The sequence below is a fragment of the Vipera berus genome (genome assembly GCF_964194415.1).
Source record: "Vipera berus genome assembly, chromosome: 2".
NCBI classification, from domain to species: domain Eukaryota; kingdom Metazoa; phylum Chordata; class Lepidosauria; order Squamata; family Viperidae; genus Vipera; species Vipera berus.
This window is the reverse complement of record NC_138203.1, coordinates 122466774-122481572: the sequence shown is the minus strand read 5'-3', so window position 1 is coordinate 122481572 and position 14799 is coordinate 122466774. Positions and strand designations below refer to the sequence as shown.

The following is a 14799-nucleotide window of genomic DNA, read 5'->3' as shown; positions in this document are numbered from 1 at the left end:
CGATTAAATAAAAAGCCCAATGTCTCTCAGCCAGCTCTTTGCAAACTCACAGCAAAGGCAGGCAGCCTGGTGCAAATCATACCGCCTGCCCTCATCCCCAGGGCTGAACAGGCCTTCGAAATATTGGCAGAGAATAACCAGCTGTGGTCTCCTCTCAGGAAGAGGGGAGGGAGGCACTGTCCTGGTTAGCTCCGGGACCTAGCGATCCTGAGGGGAGGAGTGGGATAGGAAGAGTGACAGAAGAATGAAAATGAGTGGGAAATCATGAGTAGGTTACTTAATGCAGGGTTATATAAGGAGAGAAAGAGAGGGAGAGAGAAGGAGGGAGAGCTGAGTTTCTGTTTGTTCAACAGGAGTTTTCCATTCCCTCCTCTTCCCCCCCCTCCCCCAGATCAGTGGGGAAGAAAAGGATGAATGGTCTAACAAAGCTCCATAGCATGCAGAGATGGATCAGAGAACATTAGGCAAGGAATGGGGGGGGGGAGAATGTATAAAAATAAAATTGGCATATGGGGTTCACAACAGAAAAGAGAGGAGGGGGTGTTAGAAAAGAATGAGAGGTTTACGTTTTATGCATTTACCAGGCTGATGAACTAATTGAGTCTCTGGTCGACCGGGCGCTTATGCTCTAATAAAGCTTTCTGGTGCATTGGTTAATTAAATTAATACCCTGCCTTTCATTCCAGAGCTCGAGATGGTGTATACATCACTCCTTCCTCCGATTTCTTTTTTTTTTTTTTGTCACAACAACCTTGGGAGGTAGGTTGGCAGAAAGAGAGGGAGAGGAAGAGAGGGGGGGGTGGATGGGCTGGCGCCCAAATCACCCAGTGAACTTCTACTGCTGGGGAGGTGGAGGCAACTGCCAGTATTTCTTGGCCCCTCCCTCTTCCCTCTCTGCCTACATTTTTCTTCCTCTTGGGTTCCCCCCTCCGCCTCGCCTCCTCGTCCTCTGCTTCTCTCTCCCACCTCCCCAAAATGATTGCGGCAGTGCTGGTGCAATCCCTGTGCCCTAGTTAGGCGCTGGTCTACTGTACATCCCGCATCAAGGGCCAGCTTAGTCTCGTTTCCATCAGGGAAGCAGACAAGAGGCGGCAGCGCCACCGCCAACCTCCCCCAGCCTCGTCTTCAGCCCCTGCCGGTTGGAGATAGACTGTCCCTGAGCCAGGAGGTTCGGTTCCTTCCAAGCGCAATATTCCAGCGTCACGATCGCAACATCTTTCTCTCCGAGTGGAGTTATGTCCTCGCCACGACTCGGGGCGCCGGGGGGAGGGGGGGAAGGAGGACTCGGATTGCCTTTGCCACGAGCAAAGGGCTTTCTGTGGGGGGGGTCAGCATCTGTGGGGGTAGGTGCCACAGAAAGCCCGCGTTCCTCGAATGCCTGGGCTGAAGAGTCCCCTCCCCCCCCCCACTTCGATCAAGCAAAGACCGGTTTCCAGATAGCACGATGACATCGCGATCATTCCCGCCAGCCCAGCCTGCCCTTCGCTACCGGCCGGGCGCTGCAGCCGGGCGTCTTGCGGTCCTCCGGCCCCCTCCCCAGTCCACCGCCGGGGGAGGGGGAGAGGGAAGGGGAGGGGAGGTGGGTCAAGCCCAGCCCCCTCCCGGCGGAGCCCTCTCCTCCCCCCCCTCTCTCCTCCGCCTCTTCTCTCACCCCACCCCTCGCGCCTGCTGCCACTCAGCACCTCTCGACCAATCAGAAACGGGGAAAGGCAGCTCTCTCTTCCCCCCCCCACCCCGGCAGCCTGTGGATCCCGCCCCCTCCCCTGCAGTCGCCTTGAAAAAAAGCCAGAGCCGGAACGCGCTTTTGCTTCCTTCCTTCCCATCCCGAGCAATGCGCCAAAAGCAGACCGCGCGGAATAAGACGCTCCCCCGGTTGCCCTTGGCGATTCGCGGGCAGGCTTGGAGGCCGCGCCAGGCCCAGCGCGAGGCCCTCCTCACCCCCCTCCCCCTTTTTTTTTTACACCACCGCTTCCCTCATCTTCACCGCTGCTCCCGGCCTTCAGAGCAGTCGGGGAGACCCAAGCCCTTGCCGGTCACCCAGGGGCTTCTTCTCTACGAGACCTTCGCCTCTCCCCAGAGCCGTACAGGCTCAGGCGGCGGCGGCGGGGTCGTGACGGTCGCCCCTTCGCTTTGAGGTGGCCGGCTGGGGGCGGGGAGGCTACTCCCGGGGGAGGGGCGTGATCGCTGCTGGTGTGTTTGTTTGTGTGTTTGTGTGTGTGTGTGTCCCTCAGATGTCGAGGCAGCATTGCTGGGCAAGGGGGGAAGAGGCGCCGAATGCAAGGCCCGAAGGGGCGGCCCGTCCCTTCCTTTTCTTGTCCTGCTTTGACCCGCTCCAACTGTTGAGACAGACGGCAGGACCAAAGAAGCCTTGGGATCCTATCCCAGACCAGACCAGACCTGGCAGTTAGGTCCTTATTTATTTATTTATTTTATTTTATTTTAATCCCATTTATATCCCGCCCTTCTCCGAAGACTCAGGGCGGCTTAAAATTTAAGCACAAACCAATGTGCTTAGCAGTAGCCTTCATTCTATGTATATGCCTGCTTATTAGGGCTTTCGCCCCCCCCCCCCAGCGGCATTATTACAAAGTCAGCTTAATTGCCCCCAACAATCTGGGTCCTCATTTTACCTACCTCGGAAGGATGGAAGGCTGAGTCAACCTTGAGCCTGGTGGGACTCGAACCTGCACTAATTGCAGGCAGCTGGTGTTACTTAAGGAGGCATTAGCCCACTGCTCCACCAAGGCTCTTTTAACCTTAGGCTGATGTCGCCCCCTCCTCCCCTCCTTATCCTAATGCCGCTCCCCCTGGGGTTAGGCAAGGCAATACCCTTGCCTGACCTCAGTTTCCCCGAATTTTTCCTCTTGTCCTTCCCTTCAAGGCCTGGCGGTTCCGTTTGCTGAAGTTCGAGCGAACTGCTTTTCTTCTGTCCACCACCACCACCACCACCACCCCCTCTCCCCCACTGAATCTAGCTCTTCCTTTCTTTTTTTATCTATCCCGCCAAGCCGCCTGTCCACCCGGTCCCTTAAAGTCTTAATCGTTCCGTCTCCGCTCGGTCCACACCGGGATCCGTTGCCCCCCTCCCCCCCCCCCGAAACAAGCCATTGAAAAGGTCCCGCCAGACTCCAGAGGATCGCTGGAAGGTTCGCGCTTTCGCACCCCTCTCATGTTCGCACATTCACATGCTAGGTGATCTGACTCTCCACCTCTTTTTCCAGTTACCAAGGGTGCAGAAGGTGGGGATGGCGTGGCGGATGGGCAAGGCTGCTGCTAAAGCTGCCGATTTAACCCCCAGCCCAATTCCTGCCCCCCACTTAATGCAGGTACCTCTCTGCAGTGGGTAGGTGGGCGGGAGAGCCCTATTGGTTTTGAAATATGCCCCCACCCATCCACCCACCCACACCCCTTTACTGATCTGGCCAGGGACGTCACCGGCGCTCCCTCCATCTCCTTGAGCATGTGTGCGCGCGCGCAAAGTCTCTCTCTCTCTCTCTCTCTCTCTCTCTCTCTCTCTCTCACACACACACACACACACACACACACACGCCCCTCAAGAATACGTCGCTGTCACCTTGAGATGCCGGCAGGCGAGCGCGCAAGGTGCAGCAAGAGAGAAAGCCAAGGCAAGTCGACATTGAGGAGGTCGGGTGCAAAAGAAAGCTGGCGATGACTGGGAAGGGATCTCAAGCGGCCAAAGGACTTGCTACATTCCCATTCTATTTTGCAACCACCACCACCCCACCCCCCGACACACACACACACACACACACACACAGAGAGAGAGAGAGAGGGCATACCAATAATCAGTATCCTAGAGCCGTTTTTGAAAGCTGGACCTCTGCAGGTATACCAAGCGCTTCTCTCCCCTGGTAATTTTAGGCTGCATTTGGGAGAGTACCTTTTTTTTAAAAAAAAAAAAAGTGGGAGGGGCGCCATTTGACGGCCACCAAGCTTTGCTTTCTGCAGTGACTTGTCCCCACGCCATCCCAACCGCATTCCGCTCCCCTCCCCCCTTCTGCATTACCTATGACGGAGGCTGCCCGGGTTCCCTTCTCAGGAGGAGGAGGGGAAGTCTCCTCAAACCCCGCTGGGCGCTAGGAGATTATATATTGCATACATGCCTCTATCTATCAATCGCACAGACTTTTCCATCCCGATCTCCCCCTTCTCCCCCCCCCCGGAGAACCTCCCAGGAAGGTTCTCCGCAGGGTACTCACCGGGCCATGCCAGAAGCAGAAGAAACTGGGCAGGGGAGCAGGAAGGCTGTACGGCCGCTGAAGAGAGAGAGAGGTGGTGGAACTAGGGGTCCCCCCTTTCTCTCTCTAGCTTGGCCCGGATCCAGTCGAGAATCGGAGAAGCGGGGGAACTTCCTCAGCTCAATTTGCCCCCTTTCAAGGGAGGATTGGAGGGGAAGGGGGGGAGGGCGAGGGTGGGGGCTGCTAGTTGACTACAGCCCCGGGGATGCTGCGGCTCGACATCGCAGCGCCTACATCCTGCAAGGATGGAGAGGGCTCGCGGAGCACTGGTCCAGCTGCAAATCTCAGCAGAGGGGGGAGGGGGAGGCAGGAGAAAGAGGAGGGGAGCCACGGCTTGGTGGGGTGGGGGTGGGAATGGTGAAAGCAGGCAAAAGCCAATGATAGAAATTTGAACCTCCTGCCCCACCCTCCACCTCAACCAGGTCCATCCCTCCGACTCCTCCCCACTTCTCGAAATCAAGAGACACCTACGGATCTATAGCTGGAACTTCATTGATGGCTGCTTTTCCCCTCCCTCCGGCCCATGAGATGGTATGTTCCAAGCTGCCTCTCCATCACTGATAGAGAGGCTGAGAGGGATGGAAGGATTCCCACTACCTGTTTCTGTAGCAGTCCAGCCATAGGCGCACAGTCCCAATCCTTGCACAGGCAGGCAGCTTCCAAACTGATGGTGGTTATGACCGTGGTGATGTATGTATGTGTGGGCAGTGCGTGAGTGCAGGAGGGGTGGGCTGGGCAGAGTACCCTTTACGGAAGTAGGTGGGAGTCGAGGAGGAGGGGTAGAGAATAGAGAAGACAGCAGATCAGTCAAAGGCATTTCTGTTGTTTTCTTTCCATCCCCAAATTGCTGGTGCTAGTAAAATGTGTAAGTTGCACTCTTTAAGAAATGCTTTGTATTACTTTAAAGTGCAACATACTTACCTGGCCTAAGCACTTGAGGATTAAAGGTCACTGCATCAGATATATTAAGTTCTCTGTTCTCAGATGGACACAGAATAAAAGAAACCATGGGGACAAATAATCTGGGATATTCCTCTCCTTCCTTTTTAAATGTAAATTGTCCTTGCATTTTTGAAGATTATTCATTGTCTTGGTAAAACTGACAACAACTTGTAAAGACAGGCCAAAAGTATCTGAAATAACCAGTGGAGGCCAAGAGAATTGCTGTGAGGGGAACTTGTGGATGAACTGAAACTTGATCCTCAGCTCAGCTTTTAACAATGCTTCTCTAGAAGTCCTACTGTTTAGCTCTGTCGCATGTGATGGACGGTCACTAGAACTGGGAAAACAGAGACTCTTGCTGCATTCTGAAAGTTAACCAAAATCTGTAATCAAAAATATCCTAGTAGTCTTTAAGGCATACACATATGTGCATGCACATACATGCGTTTGCATGCACATACCTATGCATACATCTTCATTATCTATAGGATAGGATTATATCATTCTAAGAAGGTTTTAAGCCCTTTACCATATTTTTCCTCCCTATAACAACCTTGTGAAGGGGAAAGCTGTTATTGTATCAAGCCTATTGAAAGCAGGAAACTACAGAAAGCATGTTGCTAAAAGTTAATTAGTTTTCCATCCTCCTTGATGTTGCCTTTATTTTTATTTAGGTTATCATTGTGGCACACCTTGTTGACTCAGTAGAGTGAAGAGAGTCAACCATCTACTTGCATCACCCAGATGTTCTTAATAACATTGGGAGCTTTATGAATTGCCTCTCATACAGGCTGTTTGATGGGCCCCATGTTGTCAACCCACAGATGCAAGATTTAAAGCTATGACTATAACGTGCAGGGCTGAGGCTGAAGACAGAGTCAGCTGCCCGTTCTATGGTGAGGGATGCACTATTGGTCTTCCATTTGCTATATCAAGTTCCCCTCCTCACTGATCATGCTGGATGAGATTGTGTAAAGGCTGAACTGCAAGCTGGAAAAGTATTGTCCAGGCCAGACATGCTATTATATAAGCATTGTGCCTATCAGAGTAAAGTCTGTTGATGCTAAAGTCTGAGTGTGAAAGCTTAGGATTTTAACCTTGGGTTGATATATAGACAGGGCTAGTATTCTCCATTCTGTACTGGACAGATCTTTTGTGAATGTATGACTTGCAGTGAAATAGCTTATCTTGCAGTGTTGAGTCTGTGAAGGTTCTGACATTAGTCAATGAATGCTGGACAGAGTTTCAGGGCAATCAAGGTTTAATGACCTGCTTGTCTTACCTGACAGATGGAGGAGGAGCCACGCATGAAAGGTGGCCAAAGACCGCCTGGCCAAGAACAAAGAATGATAAGAGGCAGATGTGATACACAGGTGCCACTAGTTTGCCATCACTTGCTTTAGAATAAAAACTTGTATGTCATCTCAAGATATTAAGGACAACTTCCTTCCGTATGTTCCTTTCTGCGGTCTATGGTCTGTTGATAGATCATCTAATAATGTTCTACATAGGAAACACAAGGAGAAATGCTTCACAAGTGGCAGTGCTTCAAGGCAGAAAGTCCCATTATCCTCCCTTGCTTCCTTGAGGGATAGAAATGTAATAAAGCACCTGTCTTGAACATGTTAGGCAACAGGTAATTAAATCAAATGTGTTTATTATCATTATAATCATCATGGTTAAGATGACAGCTTCATTAGTTGAACATATGTAAGGCAGAACAGTCCTGCCATCAGGAAAAAGACAACCAGGCAGATATTATTGAAAACCGTTTGTTGTATGTGTATGTACACATGCATGTATTTATATGAATGCACATATGTGTTACATTCATAAAATCATATTTCACAATGATTTTCAGGATATAACAATCCTAAGAGAATGATATGTAATTTTAAGATATACCATAATAACGTGATATCATTGAACATCAAAGGCACAACAGAAACATACATTGTAATAATACGTTTTAAGAGGTTTTGTTTGGAAATACAGAGATATGTTTCTCTGTATTAGTCCCATAAATTCAGGAGTCCTCCTGCTCTGTGTGAATTCTGCATCTGCTTATAATGGGACCATGAGCGGCTCTCCTCAGACATGGACCTTAGGCTTTACTTCAAGTACCAGAAGACTCTTATTGCCAGATGAGCATGCTCCGTTGAGATCAAAGGCAGTTGGAAGGACTCAGAGATGACACATGTTTTGCTCTGCTAAGAATTCCCATAAAACCGAATAAGCAGCAGAAAGAGCAGGCAGGGACACCCTTCCTTGGGAAATTTATTTCTGTTCCCCAAAGCTGCACAATTAAAAAAATGCAGATTGGGAGGGATATGTGTTATAGCCAGGATCACAATGGTGCCTATGACCGACAAGTCCAACTTTAGATAAATAACCGTTACATAGGCTTCTAGAAAGAGAGGGAAAGGAGAGAAAGTTGTGGTGGATTATCCAGGCATGATACCTGTCTCATAAAGAAGAAAACATGCTCTGATTTTACCTCCACATCACTCGATTTAAATGGCTACCTTTGCACACAACTTGTGATAGAAAAGGAACTGGGGAGAGCTCTTTCTGCAGGCTCTCTGTCCAAACAAGTTGGCAAAAGCTCAGCCAAGGATGCTTCCCCAGCTTCCCCAAGAGTAATGATTTATTAATTTTTTTGCCCTGCCAGAAAGGTGCTTCTAAGCAGAGCGATCAGCTAATGGGCATGGTTGGCCAGTTGGCAGGGTGAACCCAATCTCCCCCCCGCCCCCCTGTCCATCAGTCAGCAGCACTCATGCCATCAATAAGAGCGATCTTTGGAAGGAACCCCATTGATCAAACCAGAGCTTTCAGCAGCAGACATGCAGATGAGTGGCCAAAGTGGAGAAAGAAAGCCCCATATTGGCCTCAGCCAGCAGCAGGGGACCCCACAACATGATGCTTTCCCACTAAGCTCCTTCCCACCAGAGAGGAAGCACACCCACTGGCGTGTTCCAGAACAAAATGCCAGTCTCCATATTTCCCAGGATAACTCTGGGCTACAGGTGACCCCGGAAGTATGCTTTAAAAATGACAACGGTGGTTCACAGAAATCTGGAGCCTGCAACCTGGGAGAAATCTGGATTTCTGGGATATTGAGTAATTTGTGATGGACCATATCCACTGTTGGAGGATGAAAGTTTCCAAAGTACTCATACAGCCAGAGCACCTATTGCAGGCTTTACCGTTCCTCGTCGGCCCAAAAAAGAAAAACTGGGGTGCCCTGTTGTTATCACCAAGTGCTTCAGGATAGGCCAAGGCATTCCCCTGTCTAGGAAGGGAATGGGGAGGCTGCTGCCTTCTTGTCTGCTTTCATTCCAGATAAAGACTTACAATGCTCAGAGGGTGTCAAGAGTATGTGAGCTTTTCTTGCTTTAGTGGAATCCTACAAAATTCTGCACTCATGTCAGATTCTGCTCTTGATTTTTCCCATTATTAAGAAAAAAAGTAACATTACTAAAGTCGTGCAGCTTAACTAGTCAACCAAGAATCCAGTAAGAACATATACAAGGAGATGTTGACCTAGCTGCAAATTATCATATGTACTTGGAGGAAAGGGAAAAGGTATGAAAATGAAATGAAAAATGCACATGCAAATATTGATCTCTAAAATTGCACTTTCTGTGCACCTTCAGCCACCTTCTTTTTTACACATCTCAGAGCAGCTGAGATTATTGGATTTGGGCTGGGGACTCTGCTATCAGATCGCCTCTTAGATGAGCCATAATCTCCTAGACTGACCTGTCTCCCCAGGTTGTTGTAAGGACAGCATGGGATAAACCCATATTGAGCTCTCCAAGGGGAAGGTCAAGATAAAAAAACCTGATAAATAAAAGATGATTAGTAAGTGCTTGAAATGCTGCTAAGTGTTGTTCAGAGAATGCAAAATAGGCAGGTCCCAGCCGGAATGGGAGATTATTTATTGCCATACAATCATTGGAAAAGAAGGAGGGAGGGTGCAAGAGGGGGAAGAAACAAAGCATTCCAATGCTCCAGCATTCCGCATTCATATTTACCGGATGAGAGGGAGCGACTCTTCTTCTCTTGTCTCCTTTTTCTGATAGTGGGTCGGTAGCTAATTGTTGTTCGCCTCGTTCAATGAGATGGGCAGCTATATAAATTTGGTTAATAAATAAACAGAATCCCCTGCAAATGTCAGATTCATATCAAATCAGCTCAGTGCAGGTCAGAAGTACTTCCCATAAAGGAGTTGTGATGCACAACCAGCATGCCACATGGCAAGGCTCCTAAGCTATGTGGTAAAATTGCAACCATTCCTTGCTTAAAGTAACCATCAAACAGATGTTGGGCTATGATGTTCTGTGTTGGCTTCAGGGTTGCTCATGGGATGACACTGGTTCAGTACATAAAAGGCTTAGTTACAAGATTTAATATCTGCACCAAAAATTCTGGATTCAGTAATGACCAGGTACGGCCTTGCAGCTTGGATGCTTGGAACCAAATGGCACCATTAACTTTTAAGACATTAAAAATCAAGCAGAAAGAGACAAATACTGAGAACGGCTTTGAAAGGCACTATAGAAGACTTGAGTAGGCAAGAGATCATTGCCAGCTTGAAACACTTCAAGTCTACAAGACAAACGCCAGTACTGTCCTGTGTGGCTTTCTACTGGAGTAAAAAGTAATACAGATAGCCAGTACTAGTTGTGATGAACATGCGGAGCTGAGGAGCAACAATATTTTGTTGGGTTTTCATTATGATAACTCCGGGGCTATACCTAGATATCTTGAGTCTGAATTGGCAGCCCAGCCAAGTCAAGCAGCAGATGGTATGCAGATGCTCCTGAAATTTTTCTAGCACCGTAAGTCTGTTTTTTCCTTAAGGCTCTTCCCACTCTTTCAAGCATCTTCATTAACTACAAACTTCAAACTACTTGGAGTCTGAAGAATTATGCTTGCAACAGTGGCAGGAAACAGCAGGCCACCAGTAGTCCTATGAGCCTACAAAAGCCAGATGACTGTCATAATAGTCAGACATAGTGGTCAGACAGCGATGCAAACTTTCTCAATATGACAGTTCTTGTTATGTACTGGGTTTTTGAGGAATACCATGTGGGTTGCTGGAGCAGCTAACGGCTCTCCAGCAACCCAGACTACAAGTCTCCTGTGCTGCAATTGGCTATCTCCAGGCGGCAATGGTTGATTCAAACCTATTGGCTGCCGCCTAGGGGCTAGACTATATATTGCAGCTAGTTGCAGCCATTTCCTTCAGTAAAGTTTCTGCACGAAATAAACTATGAGTTACCTTGTACTCAGTTACGCATCTTCATTCCTGCGCCAAAGAACCGGCTATTTAACAGGGGCGATGAAGGTGGGATCCTGCTTCACTGAATAAAGAGCTGAAGTCTATGAGGGAAAGGCAGTGCATGCCGGAGGGAAAAGGCATTTTCCCCCCCCCTTCTCTCAAGGTCAGCTAGCAAGCTACACTGTTGACCTTGTGCTCAGTGGACTCATTCCGAGCCTGGAAGCAGGATTCAGAAGAATGCAGGAACCAGCAAGAAAGAATGCCGAAAGCCGGAAAACTGGGAGAATTCAATGTGAAACACCCGGAGGAATGGCCACCATATTTATCACAAGTAGAAAACTACCTCAGGGCCAATCAGATCGCGGAAGAAGGACTGAAGGCCGCAATGCTACTCTGTGTGTGCGGCCCAGCAACCTTTGATTTGGCCGAAAACATTTTCGCACTGACACCGATTGAAGCGGTCTCCTACACAGATCTCAAAAAGAAGCTAACCGGGCATTTCCAGCCCAAGATGTCTGAAATGGCTTGGCAGTTCAAGTTTGACCAAAGAGTGCAGCTGAATCAGCTTTGGAATTCATAGCGGGCCTAAGGCAGGCCGCACACCTATGCAAATTTTCAAATTTAGAAGAGCGACTACGAGACCGGCTCGTCTGCAGCCTACGGGACAGAATGCTTCAGCAGAGACTCTTTGCTAGGCCAAACTTAACGTTTTCTGAAGCACAAGACGAAGTGATGGCCGACGAAGCTGCCAGGGGCGCAGTTCAAACAGATCGACAAAGTTTGAAGAAACGGTCCACCTTGAGGATGCCAAATGCACCGAAGAATCTTCCAAGGAAGAAGAACCTGAAATCAACCGACTCCAAAAGCAACCCAGCGTGCAACACCGCAACAGCCAGCAGCGAGAGGACACTTACAAGGCAGTTCTCTTACCGAGATGTAAGGGGTGTGGCGGCAACCATTTTTGTGCCAATTGCAGATTTCGATCAGCCATGTGCAGAGCTTGCGGAAGGACAGGCCACATTGCAGTGGTTTGTAGAGCCCACCAGAGAGACCGGCCACCCAAACACCAGTCGGAAGAACCGACTAGGAGAGTTACTGGGGCCCAGGGTCCAGTTAGTGTGGGGTTTTTCAGAAGCCGTAGAAGCGTATGCCGCACCGGGGCTCGACACCCCCTCAAACCCAAACTTAAGCTCATGGTAGAGCTACAAGGAGTACCATGTAAGATGGAATTGGACTCTGGCTCTGCAGTCTCAATTATTTCTCAAGACACTTTTAACTTCGTGTGTAGGCGCAGTAACAATTGGGCCAAACTAAGACCCTCAGATGTAATCCTAACGGACTTTCAAAATGCTCACAGGGAGAAGCCACTTTGTTGGTAAAGTTTAAAGGGTTTTGGGGGCACCTAGATGTAATAGTAGCAGGGGGCCAGAGAACGAGTCTCATTGGACTCGATTGGTTTGATGCCTTAGGTATTCAGATTACTAGCATAAACCGGACACAAACTACAGACCTCGCTTCAGTATGCGAGGACTATGCAGTTGTTTTTGATTCAACCCTAGGGAAATACACAGGCCCGCCTATCTCATTTAAGCTAGATCCCAACATAGTTCCAATCAGGGTTAAGCCTCGCAGGGTCCCCTTTGCCTTAAAACGTAAAATTGATTCCAAAATTGATAAGCTTGTAGAACAGGGCATGTTACAGCCTGTTGATGGTGGGGAGTGGGAAACTCCTATAGTCACTCCACTTAAAGCCAACAGGGAACTTTGCATTTGTGCTGACTATAAATGCACTCTAAATAAATCCCTCAAGCAACATGCTTACCCGGTCCCAGTGGTCAACCATATTTCAGCCTCCTTGCAAGGGGATAATATTTTTGTTAAACTTAATTTAGCACAGGCCTATCAACAATTGCCAGTTGATGAGGCCACAGCTGCGGCTCAAATGATCGTGACTCACAGAGGGGCTTTCAAAGTTAAACGCTTACAGTTTGGAGTCAGTTTTGCACCGGGTATTTTTCAGGGAATCATGGAGCGTACACTCAAGGGTATTCAGGGCATCTCCCCTTATTTTGATGATGTTCTTATTGCAGGGGAATCCCCAGAAGTGTTGGCCAGTAGGCTCAGGGCTGTCTTGCAGAGGCTTCGCAAAGCAGGCCTCAAATTAAAAAAGAACAAGTGTAGTATTGGGGTTTCTTCAACAGAATTCCTGGGTTTCCGAATTGATGCTAATGGCATTCACCCCGCTGATTCTAAAGTGAAGGCCATTAAAATGGCTCCTAGACCCAAATCAAAAGGAGAGCTACAAACATTCTTGGGCCTCCTAAACTTCTATCACACATTTCTACCTCATAAGGCCACAATAGCAGAGCCCCTCCACAGGCTTCTAGATAAGAAAGCTCCATGGAAATGGACTAACTTACATGAAAAAAGTTTACAGGACTTAAAAGCACTATTGTCAGAAAAGTCCACTGTAACTCACTACAAAGAGTCTAAACCTGTATGTGATGCATCTGCCTATGGGGTGGGGGCAGTTTTAAGTCACATAGAAAAAAATGGGAAACAGGTTCCTATAGCATTTTACTCAAGGACCTTGTCCTCTGCTGAGTGCAACTATGCTCAGATTGACAAAGAGGCCCTAGCCATCGTTGCTGGAATAAAAAAATTCCATGACTATTTATATGGCAGGGATTTCACGGTCTACACTGACCACAAACCTCTGTTGGGACTTTTCACAACAGACAAACAACCCCCCACCTACTATCTCCAAGAATGCTGAGATGGTCTATTTTCCTATCTGCATACAATTTTAAATTAATTCACAAACTGGGCAAGGAAATGGGCCATGCTGATGGCCTCAGCAGACTACCACTGCCACTAATGGATCCAGATCCAGCTCCAGCTGCTAGAATATTGTCCATACAGGACATACCTGAATTTCCCCTCCATGCAGGGGACATTGCTGCTGAAACTGCCACAGATAAAATACTTAGTAGAGTGTTGTCATGGGCATACACGGGCTGGTTGGATAAAAGTCCAGGCTCAGAATTTCAGAGCAATTTTGTCAGGAGGCATGAATTATCTGCCCATAAAGGGTGCATTTTATGGGGACACAGAGTCATAATTCCCACTTCCCTAAGAGACAGGGTTTTACAATCATTACATGAAGGCCATCCAGGCATTATCAGAATGAAAGCTTTAGCTAGAAGCTACCTCTGGTGGCCTGGCCTTGATAAGGACATTGAGGCTCAAGTCCATGATTGTTATACATGCCAGAAATCTAGGCCTGAAATACCACAGGCTCCAGTTCACAGGTGGGAGGAAACGCACACTCCCTGGTCTAGGATTCACATAGACTACACTGGGCCCTTTCAGGGACAGCTCTTCCTTATAGTAGTGGATAGCCACTCCAAATGGCTGGAAGTAATTCCAGTTCCTAACATGACTACTGCTAGGACCATCCAGGTGCTGAGAAAACTTTTTGCCACACATGGGTTGCCAGATGTCTTAGTTTCAGACAATGGGGCCCAATTCACTGCTGCTGAATTTCAGGCCTTCCTGATAGCTAATCTCGTCAGACATGCAATGTCTGTGCCTTTTCATCTGTCTTCTAATGGTCAAGCTGAACGCATGGTGAGGACAATGAAGAAATCACTCAAGCACATTGTCACAGGTGACTGGAATCACAGATTGGCAGATTTTTTACTCTGTCAGCATTCTACACCCTGCACTGCTACAGGCAAAAGTCCTGCAGAACTACGTTGGGGGAGGAGTTTGATCACTAAACTGGACAGGTTGCATCCAGATAGAGTGGCAGCAGAAGCCTCTCGACAAAAACCCCAGAGGGGCCTGCACATGGGCAATTGGGTTTGGGCCAGGAACTATGGTCATGGGAATCTGTGGGTTCCTGGTCAAATTACCAAGGCATCTGGACCCCTATCTTATGAAATGGGGTTGGAGGGAGGGCGAGTTGTCAGAAGACACATTGATCAGCTCAGGAAACGGTTTCCAGAATGGCCACTAAGTGAGGACTGTATCATAGGTCCCTCCCAAGGTCCTCAAACTTGCGGCCAAGCCAGTCCTCACATGGACTATCAGGACTTTTCCTTCTTAAATGAGGTGGAACCGGAGGGAGAACTGGGGAGCCCTGGAATGCAACATGGATCCCCTGAAGGTGCAAGCCAACTGAACTTCAGCAACTGCTGTGCCTACTCTGCCGAACAGTCTGACTCTGGGGTGGGCCAACCTGGAGAGGCCAGCCATAGTGCATCGAATCCCCTTGACTCAGGAGCACAAAGGGACACAAGTCTACCC

At 48.6% G+C, this 14799-nt stretch overlaps 1 long non-coding RNA gene across 1 annotated transcript; it reads left to right on the top strand.

Moving 5' to 3' along the window:
• Positions 1 to 4700: 4700 nt before the first annotated feature.
• LOC308663855 lies at positions 4701 to 6542 on the top strand. Its single transcript, XR_014025511.1, has 3 exons — positions 4701 to 4790; positions 5876 to 6097; positions 6491 to 6542. It is a non-coding gene; the product is annotated as an uncharacterized lncRNA (long non-coding RNA).
• Positions 6543 to 14799: the final 8257 nt, after the last annotated feature.